This window comes from Capra hircus, chromosome 12 (genome assembly GCF_001704415.2).
Source record: "Capra hircus breed San Clemente chromosome 12, ASM170441v1, whole genome shotgun sequence".
NCBI lineage: Eukaryota > Metazoa > Chordata > Mammalia > Artiodactyla > Bovidae > Capra > Capra hircus.
The window spans coordinates 50,521,285-50,532,108 of NC_030819.1; positions in this window are offsets into that span (position 1 = coordinate 50,521,285).

The window sequence follows — 10,824 nt, forward strand, 5'->3', positions numbered from 1 at the left end:
CATAAAAAGGGAAATAATAAGAATCAGAGCAGAAATTAAATTGAAAACAAGAAGTCAATAAACAAAAATCAGTGAAATTAAAAGCTGTTTCTTTGAAAATTCAACCAAATTAATAAGCCTCTAAACAGGCAAACGGAGATGGCAATGGCACCCCACTCCAGTACTCTTGCCTGGAAGATCCCATGAACGGAGGAGCCTGGTGGGCTGCAGTCCATGGGGTCCCGAAGAGTCAGACATGACTGAGCGACTTCACTTTGACTTTTCACTTTCATGCATTGGAGAAGGAAATGGCAACCCATTCCAGTGTTCTTGCCTGGAGAATCCCAGGGAAGGGGGAGCCTGGTGGGCTGCGGTCTATGGGGTCGCACAGAGTCGGACATGACAGCAGCAGCAGCAGCAGCAGCAAACAGGCAAACTAAGAAAAAAAAGAGGACACATTGGACTTCCTTCTTGATGAAAGTGAAAGAGGAGAGTGAAAAAGTTAGCTTAAAGCTCAACATTCAGAAAACGAAGATCATGGCATCTGGTCCCATCACTTCATGGGAAATAGATGGGGAAACAGTAGAAACAGTTGCAGACTTTATTTTGTGGGGCTTCAAAATCACTGCAGATGGTGAATGCAGCCATAAAATTAAAAGATGCTTACTGCTTGGAAGAAAAGTTATGACCAACCTAGATAGCATATTCAAAAGCAGAGACATTACTTTGCCGACTAAGGTCCGTCTAGTCAAGGCTATGGTTTTTCCTTTGGTCATGTATGGATGTGAGAGTTGGACTGTGAAGAAGGCTGAGCGCCGAAGAATTGATGCTTTTAAACTGTGGTGTTGGAGAAGGCTCTTGAGAGTCCCTTGGACTGCAAGGAGATCCAACCAGTCCATTCTGAAGGAGATCAGTCCTGGGATTTCTTTGGAAGGAATGATGCTAAAGCTGAAGCTCCAGTACTTTGGCCACCTCATGCGAAGAGTTGACTCATTGGAAAAGACTCTGATGCTGGGAGGGATTGGGGGCAGGAGGAGAAGGGGACGACCGAGGATGAGATGGCTGGGTGGCATCACTGACTCGATGGGCATGAGTCTGAGTGAACTCTAGGACTTGGTGATGGACAGGGAGGCCTGGCATGCTGCGATTCATGGGGTCGCAAAGAGTCGGACACGACTGAGCGACTGAACTGAACTGAACTGAACTGAACTGAATGGTCACATGGCTAAGAGGCCAAGCTCCCAATGCAGGGGGCCAGGGTTCCATACCTGGTCAAGAAACTAGATACCACATGTCTCAACTAAGAGTCGGTATGCCACAACTAAAAGATCCCGCATGGGTCAAATGAAGACCCCGTGGACCACAACAGACATCGAAGGTCTCACATGCTGCAACTAAGACCTAGTGCAGCTGAATGAATAAATGTCCTGAAAAAGAGAGAGAGCACAAGAGCAGACACTAATTATTAATATCAGAAATGAAAAAAGGGGGGAAGGGCTTCCTTGGTGGTCCAGTGGTTAAGAATCTGCATTGTAATGCAAGAGACTCCAGTTCAATCCCTGGTCCTGGAAGCTCCCACATGCTGCAGAACAACTAAGCCCATGTGCCACAATTACTGAGCACCAGCACCTAGAGCTCTTGCTCTGCAACAATAGAAGCCACTGCAGTGAGAAGCCCACACACCTCAACAAGGAGGAGGCCTTGTTCTCTGCAACTAGAGAAAGCCCCAAATACAGCAACAAAAACCCAGCAATGAAGACCTAGCACAAAAATAAATAAATAAATATTTTTAAAAAATAAATGAAAAAGGGAACATTATGAAGATGCTCGGACATTAAAAGGATAATGAGAAATAGTATGAACACTATGCCCACAAATTTGGGCATAACTTACTGGAAATAGACCAATTCTATTTCCAGTAGAAAGATATAATCTGCCAAAACTCACACAAGAAGAAATGGACAATTTGAAAACTATGTAATTTTTAAAAAACTTTAACTAAAAGTTTTTTTAAAGTACACATGAACCAGCTTTAATGGGTCTCACTAGCTATAATAGACTGAATAACATCCCCCAAAGATACCCAATTACTGCAATCTGTAAATGTTTCTTTATATGACAAAGTTTGCAAATGTGATTAAATTAAGGATCTAGAATTAGGGAGATCATGATGGCACCCCACTCCAGTACTCTTGCCTGGAAAATCCGGACAGAGGAGCCTGGTAGGCTGCAGTCCATGGGGTCCCGAAGAGTTGGACACAACTGAGCGACTTCACTTTGACTTTTCACTTTCATGCACTGGAGAAGGAAATGGCAACCCACTCCAGTATTCTTGCCTAGAGAATCCCAGGGATGGGGGAGCCTGGTGGGCTGCCGTCTGTGGAGTCACACAGAGTCAGACACGACTGAAGCGACTTAGCAGCAACTTAGCAGCAGGGAGCATAAGTGTGGGTCCTAAATGCAGCCGCATATATCCTTATAAGAGGGATTTTTGTAAGATCTGACACACAGAGAACAAAGCAATGTGACCATAGAGGTTCATGTTGGAATGATACGACTTCAATTTAAGGCAAGCAGTAGCCACTGTAAGCTGGAAATCGTAAGGAATGAATTTTTCGCTAGACCCTCCAGAGGGAATGCAGACCCACCAACACCTTGCTTTGGGCCCAGTTAGACTGCTTTTGGACTTCTGTTACCCAAAACTATGAAATTACATATTTTTTCATTTTTAAAAATGCAGTGATTATTCCCCCATTTCTGTGGGTTAGAAACCCAGGTAGGGCTTAGCTGAGTCCTCTGTTTCAGGGTCTCATGAGGCAGCAGCTGAGAACGACTGCATCCTCACATGTAGGCCTGACAGGAAAGACGCCACTTCCAAGGTCAGTAAGGCATTTAAAGAAATAATTTCTCTAAGGCTGTCTGACTAAGGGCCCTAGTTTTTTTGCTGGCTGTCAGCTAGAAGCTATCTGGAAACCCTGGAGGTTGCCCACAAGCTCTGGGTATGTGGGTTCTCCCCAGATAAGTGCTCTTATCACTGAGCCAGAAAGGAGAATATCTATCTCTCAGTCTGTAAGAGGGGTCCTTACATGATGCAACTTGATCAAGAGGGTGACATCCAACAACCATGTGTGCCTGGTGAGGATCCAATCACACTAAAATCATTTCCCGCTAAAAACCCAGGCTCCTTGGAGAAATGACTGCATCAGGTGGGGGGCAGGACATGTGTCAGATGATCCTGAAACATCGTGACATAACAGAGACCAAGGAAACCCAAAGGATAACTCAAACCACAGTGAAAGGGCTTAGGAGCAAAGCTGAAATGACCAGAGTGACAGATATGACCGTTAATAAATGATAACTACAGAATAATAAAACTATATGTTTCAGTCCCTGAGTTAATAATGTGCTTATTCTAATAAAATAATCTCTTTGAAGGATAACTGTAAAAACAACTCATTATCTTGAAAACTAGCAACTAAAGAGAAGTAGTCAAGATTTATTTTGCCATAGAAACTATATCTCAGAATAAGAAAATTACAAACACAAGGATCCTCTCTAAATAGTCCAACTAATCAAATATTTTAACACCTATAACCTGTAACAGATGTGTTGTGAATTCAGGTCTGGCCTTTGCCCTTAGGTCCTCAGAGGTGGTTTCTTGGTCTAGGGAGCAGGAGAATCTTTGTTTGCCTATAGCTTTGACCACCGGAGAAGGCAATGGCAACCCACTTCAGTACTCTTGCCTGGAAAATCCCATGGACGGAGGAGCCTGGTGGGCTGCAGTCCATGGGGTCCCGAAGAGTCAGACACGACTGAGTGACCTCACTTTCAATTTTCACTTTCACGCTTTGGAGAAGGAAATGGCAACCCACTCCAGTGTTCTTGCCTGGAGAATCCCAGGGAAGGGGGAGCCTGGTGGGCTGCCGTCTATGGGGTCGCACAGAGTCGAACACGACTGAAGTGACTTAGCAGCAGCAGCAGCAGCTTTGACCACAGGACAGTCTGTGGCGAGATTTAGGATGGGGTCTTCAACTGTGCCACGTTGGTTCCAACCTCAGGGGAAAGTGGAAGACTAGAAGTCAGTTCTGCCCAGGGGGGCAGCAGGTGATTGCTAATAAAAATGTGAACCCAAAAAGTGTAGTGAGCTGACTGGCTGGCAACACTGTGCACACATCACACCCGGGGTGGGGGTGGGTAATGTCCCCACAGGGGAGAACAACTAGAGATCTGCCTTGGGACCCCTTCTTTGCCCTGGGAAGATTTCTACTTGTATCCTTTCTCTGCTGGAGAAGGAAATGGCAACCCACTCCAGTGTTCTTGCCTGGAGAATCCCAGGGATGGGGGAACCTGGTAGGCTACAGTCCGTGGGGTCACAAAGAGTCAGACACGACTAAGCGACTTCACTCCACTTCACTTCCTTTCTCTGCAGCACACCAGTGAACACAATAACTTTCTGAGTCCTTCACAAGCTGTCACATATGAGAGACAGTCTGTGTACTTGATCTTGCAGTTTGACTCAGTACTCAAACAGGAGGCTGGACTACCAGTACCGGCTGGCCAGGAGAAGCAGGACCAAGGTGACAGTCTGAGGAGTGACTGCCACCTTAAAGGCCAAGATGGGGTCCAGGAGTACCCACCACCTGCAGGACAAGGACCAGACCCTACTGGAAGAAGGCTGAGACGGACCCCAGGAGGCCCCCACCTTCAGTGTCTGCAGGGTGTGGTGTGACCATAATTCTCAATGTCAGAGGATGCTCCTTGGGGCGGCACCAACATAACTGGAAATCTACTCATTAGCGCTTACTAAGGTTCCTGATGCTGTGCCCAGATAACTTACTGAGGCCTGCTCCCAGGAACTCGCTGAGATTAACTCTGGCTCGCCCGGTCACTCCTTCCGTGGGGTTGGCTCAGGGAAGCGGCCGCTCCGTCCCGGGCAGGCCCAGGCCCCGCGAAAGCTGGAGCCTGCGGGGAAGGACCTGGAGAGGCCCCAGGCTGCAGGCGGCCGGATGTGCAGCACCCCCCTGGACCACAAACCACGGGCAGGTGCGAAGCCTTTCCTTCCATCTGCGCGCTCTCCAGCGCCCTCTGCCGACCACCTCTCGGTCGTGCCAGCCGGAGGAGGAAAAGGACCCAAGGCCTCCACGCGGTTCGCCAAGGAGGCGGAGACCGTCGGTCCTGACGCACGCCGGTGAAGCAGCCTGGCCGTCCGCTGCCTCCGCTGCTTGGTGGCCCCTGCAGCCATGGCCAGGACCTCTTTCCACAAGGGTCCATGTTTTAGCTTTCCTTGAATTAGACACGATTCTTTTAATTCATGCAATACGTGATTATTTGTGCTTTCTTTTTTTCTTTTATTTACGTGCTCTTTCTCTACCATGTTTCCTGAATGCCACTCTTCAGGTCTTGAGTAACATTCCTGCTTGTTGGCAGTACCTCAAGGATTAGTTCTCTCGGTGAGGGTCAGTGAGGGGAAAACCCCACAGTCTCTGCCAGGGGAAGTGTTTGCTCTTACTTCTGAAGGGCTGTTTAGGTAGGAACAGAGTTTGAAGTCCACCACTATTTTCCCTCAGCACATAAAAAATACTACTGCATTGTATTCAGATGTGTATTGCACCTAATGAGAAGTTTATGATTATACTAATTTGACTTTTTGTATAAACACTTTAATTTCTCTTTTAGAAACTAGTTTTGTGTCTTAAATATTCTGTCACTTTACCATGATTGTTTCTGTGAGGACTTGTTTTAATTAACTTGTGTACAACTGAGTATGCTTTTTCATTCTGGAATTCATATCTTTAATACTGGAAAATTCTCAACTATTTAAAAAATTCTAATTATCCCTAATTTTTCCTTTTGGAACTCTTAACAGACATGGACACAACTCCTATTAAATTTTTTTAAATTGTGGTAAAATACATATAACATAAAATTTACGTTTATATTTTGGCCATGCCCCAGCAGTGAAAATCTAGAGTCTGAACCACTGGACCACCAGGGGATTCCCCAAATTTGCCATTTTATTTTAGGTGTACAGTTCAGTGGTGTTAAGTACATTCATACTGTTGTGAATGTGCATCACCACCATTCCACCAGTATTTCATCCTGTTAAACTGAAACTCTGCCCTCATTAAACATAATCTGTCCAATCTCCCCTCCCCCAGCTCCTGGCAACCACTATTCACTTTCTGTCTTTATGATTTTGACATATAAATGGAATTTATGGAATCTGTCTTTTTGTAACTGGCTGACTTCACCTAGCATAATGTCCTCAAGGTTCATCCATGCCTTACTTTTTTACTTTTTCTTGCCTAATTTATCTGGAAATTTGGGAAAAGAACAGTCTTTTCAACAAGTGATTTTTGGACTACTATCTATGTGGAAATCTATGTGGAAAGCAATGAACTTTGTACATTTTTACAAGTGGTTTATACACAAAGAGAGATCTCTTCAAGAAAATTAGAGATAACAAGGGAACATTTCATGGAAAGATGGGCTGGATAAAGGACAGAAATGGTATGGACCTAACAGAAGCAGAAGATATTAAGAAGAGGTGGCAAGAATACATGGAAGAACTGTACAAAAAAGATTTTCATGACCCAGATAATCATGATGGTGTGACCACTAATCTAGAGCCAGACATCTTGGAATGTGAAGTCACATGGGCCTTCGAAAGCATCACTACGAACAAAGCTAGTGGAAGTGATGGAATTCCAGGTGAGCTCTTTCGAATCCTAAAAGACAATGCTGTGAAAGTACTTCACTCAATATGCCAGCAAATTTGGAAAACTCAGCAGTGGCCACAGGACTGGAAAAGGGCAGTTTTCATTCCAATCCCAAAGAAAGGCAATGCCAAAGAATGCTCAAACTGCTGCACAATTGCACTCATCTCACACGCTAGTAAAGTAATGCTCAAAATTCTCCAAGCCAGGCTTCAGCAATATGTGAACCGTGAACTCCCTGATGTTCAAGCTGGTTTTAGAAAAGGCAGAGGAACCAGAGATCCAGTTGCCAACATCTGCTGGATCGTGGAAAAAGCAAGAGAGTTCCAGAAAAACATATATTTCTGCTTTATTGACTATGCCAAAGCCTTTGACTGTGTGGATCACAATAAACTGTGGAAAATTCTGAAAGAGATGGGAATACCAGACCACCTAATCTGCCTCTTGAGAAATCTGTATGCAGGTCAGGAAGCAACAGTTAGAACTGGACATGGAACAACAGACTGGTTCCAAATAGGAAAAGAAGTAGGTCAAGGCTGTATATTGTCATCATGAGAAATGTTGGACTGGATGAAGCACAAGCTGGAATCAAGACTGCTGGGAGAAATATCAATAACCTCAGAGATGCAGATGACACCACCGTTATGGCAGAAAGAGGAGCTAAAAAGCCTCTTGATGAAAGTGAAAGAGGAGAGTGAAAAAGTTGGCTTAAAGCTCAATATTCAGAAAATGAAGATCATGGCACGTGGTCCCATCACTTCATGGGAAATAGATGGGGAAACAGTAGAAACAGTGTCAGACTTTATTTTGGGGGGCTCCAAAATCACTGCAGATGGTGACTGCAGCCATGAAATTAAAAGACGCTTACTCCTTGGAAGAAAAGTTATGACCAAACTAGATAGTAGATTCAAAAGCAGAGACATTACTTTGCCGACTAAGGTCCGTCTAGTCAAGGCTATGGTTTTTCCTGTGGTCGTGTATGGATGTGAGAGTTGGACTGTGAAGACGGCTGAGCACCGAAGAATTGATGCTTTTGAACTGTGGTGTTGGAGAAGACTCTTGAGAGTCCCTTGGACTGCAAGGAGATCCAACCAGTCCATTCTCAAGGAGATCAACCCTGGGATTTCTTTGGAAGGAATGATGCTAAAGCTGAAACTCCAGTACTTTGGCCACCTCATGCAAAGAGTTGATTCATTGCAAAAGACTCTGATGCTGGGAGGGATTGGGGGCAGGAGAAGAAGGGGACGACCGAGATGAGACGGTTGGATGGCATCACGGACTCGATGGATGTGAGTCTGAGTGAACTCTAGGAGTTGGTGATGGACAGGGAGGCCTGGCATGCTGCGATTCATGGGGTCGCAAAGAGTCGGACACGACTGAGCAACTAAACAGCTGATCATAATGAGCTCATGGTTTTAAACATATCTGATATGTTTCAGTCTATTGAGCTTCTTTCATTTACTGCTCAGTTTGCCTTATCTTTGTCAAGCAGGAGCCTCTTCAATTTAGCTTTCAAGAACTTCAAATGTAATGCCGCTCGTGTCTTCACTACCTCGGTGACAAGATGCTCTGGCTCCTAAAGTACATTTCCGCCAGTCTATGTCTGATGCAGGATACAGCATGCTCGGAGCTGGTGCATGGGGATGACCCAGAGAGATGTTATGGGGAGGGAGGTGGGAGGGGGGTTCATGTTTGGGAACGCATGTAAGAATTAAAGATTTTAAAATTTAAAAAATAAAAAAATAAATAAAATTTTAAAAAAAACTATAAAAAAAAATAAAATAAATAAAGTACATTTCCCACCCAAGACGGGAAATCAGTCATCCAGCCCTGGCTCTTCAATAGAAGGAGCAAGGAAACCAAGCTCTGTTTCAGCTGTGTGTCTGATTAAAGCAAGCCCCTGGGCTCGGAGGCTTCGTGCCCACGGTCAAAAAAAAAAAAAAAAAAAGAAGAAGCAAGGAAATCCCTGTCTCCATCTACATTCAGTCCCCTGCAAAGAGGAAACTCTTCCTGAGTGCACATCCATACTGTCAGTTTAGGACTAAAGGTGTTCACTTAACCTATTCTATTGTATATCTGTGCTTTCTTTTTGTTCACATTGAAAATAATTATTCTAATAGATATTGGGAGTGATATAAACAGGCTGTAACTCTTCTTATGCTGTAGCCCATAATATTCATAAAACAGATTTAGAATGACAATAACATGGGATTTTAATAACAGCACTTTTAAAAAAACATGTTTGTCTATGCTCTCCTTTAACCATTCTCTCCACAGTTTTGTTGTGTCTAGTTTGTTAGAGTGTATAGTCATTAAATAGAATTTGCCCGAATTTGCTATGGCACATATTCATTAAACACTATATTCTCTTCCTTATATCCCAAATATATTCCTCATTCTGTATGGAAATCCAGGCTCTTTTTAAGTCAATCAGTGTCATTCCTACTACTCTGATGCCCCAAAATAATTCTCCAGTAGACTTGGAAGAAAGGACTTGGGTCACAATATTCTCAGTTTTTTCCTTCAAGTTGTGGACAGTTTCTCTACATCCTTCTGGTTTTAAAATTTCTTGCTGGCTATAAGATTCTTGGTTCATATTTTTCCCTTTGATTTCTTTTTTTTTCCCCTTGATTTCTTAACTATTTTAATTGTCTTCTGTCATAAAGTATTGCCGTCAAGAATCTCTGGTGACAGCTAGCTTTGTTTCATTACCTGTACTTTGGGACCCAAAGAATATGCTTTTTTTTTTTTTTTTTTTAAGTCTAACAATTTAGGGCTTCCCTGGTGGCTCAGTGGTAAATAATCCTGGATTCAGTTCCTGATCCAGGGAGATCCCACATGCTGAGGAGAAACTAAGTCTGTGCACAGCAGCCCCTGAGCTTATGCTCTAGAGCCTGCGAGCAGCTACTGAGCCCGCACCCCAGAGCCTGGGATCCGAACAAGAGAAGCCACTGCACTGAGAAGCCCACACAGTGCAGAGAATAGCCCAAGCTCGCCACAACTGGAGAAATGCCAGCTCAGCAACAAAGATCCAGCACAACCAACACAGCCAAAAAATAAACCAATACATAAATACATAAAAATAAATGAATAGATAATTTATTTAAAAGTCTAAATTTGAAAAAATATGTTTTTGTGTTTGTCATTCAGGGTCAATTTTCCTAGATGCAGAGTTTATCCTTTCAGTTTTAAAATGTTGGTACAAAATTTTCTTGAAATATATATATTTCTTGTACTTATTTTTCCTCTACATGTATATTTATTTTCAGCCACGCCATGTGGCATGTGAGATCCCTAACCAGGGATGGAACCCATAACCCCAGCATTGGGAGCACTGTTTTAACCACCAGTGAAGTCCCTTGAATTATATCTTAAAATATGTATTCCTTGCTCTAATTTTGCTTCCATGACTTTGGCTGCATTCCTACCTGTTGAGCCTTGTCTGACTGTTTTCTCTCCCAGCAATTCCTCTTAAGTATTTTCTGTCCTTCTTCACTATTTGTTTGTTCTTCCTCCTTTTTGTCTTTTTCTCTTCTCTAAGAACTTCTTACATTCATTTTTGTTCTAGTTCTTTTATTGTTTCTGAAGTGATTCTTTTCTGAATTCTGTTACCTGATTCCTGATTTCTCTGGTTGTTATTTACATTGTTTTTCAATTGTTTATAATGTCTTTTATCTAGTTGTGAAATACTAGGCTGCTGTTTTTGTTTTGTAAGCGTGTAATCCTTTCATTTTCTGTGTGGAACTTGTCTTGTTTCTTCTCTATTTTTTAAAAATATTAACTTTGCATAAGATTCAGCATGGATATGTTTCAGTTAACTTATTTTTTCATTATATGAATAGAAGTTTCCCAAACTGAGAAGGGAGGTGTAATTCAGTACTGTTTTTCTAACTTTACAGCTCTATGGCGCCATCTTCTGTTGCCTTTCTATTCAGTTCAGTTCAGTCGCTTAGCCGTGTCCGACACTTTGCAACCCCATGGATGGCAACATGCTAGGCTTCCCTGTCCATCACCAACTCCCAGAGTTTACTCAAACTCATGTCGATTGAGTCGGTGATGCCATCCAACCATCTCATCTGTCATCCCCTTCTCCTCCCGCCTTCAGTCTTTCCCATCATCGGGGTCTTTT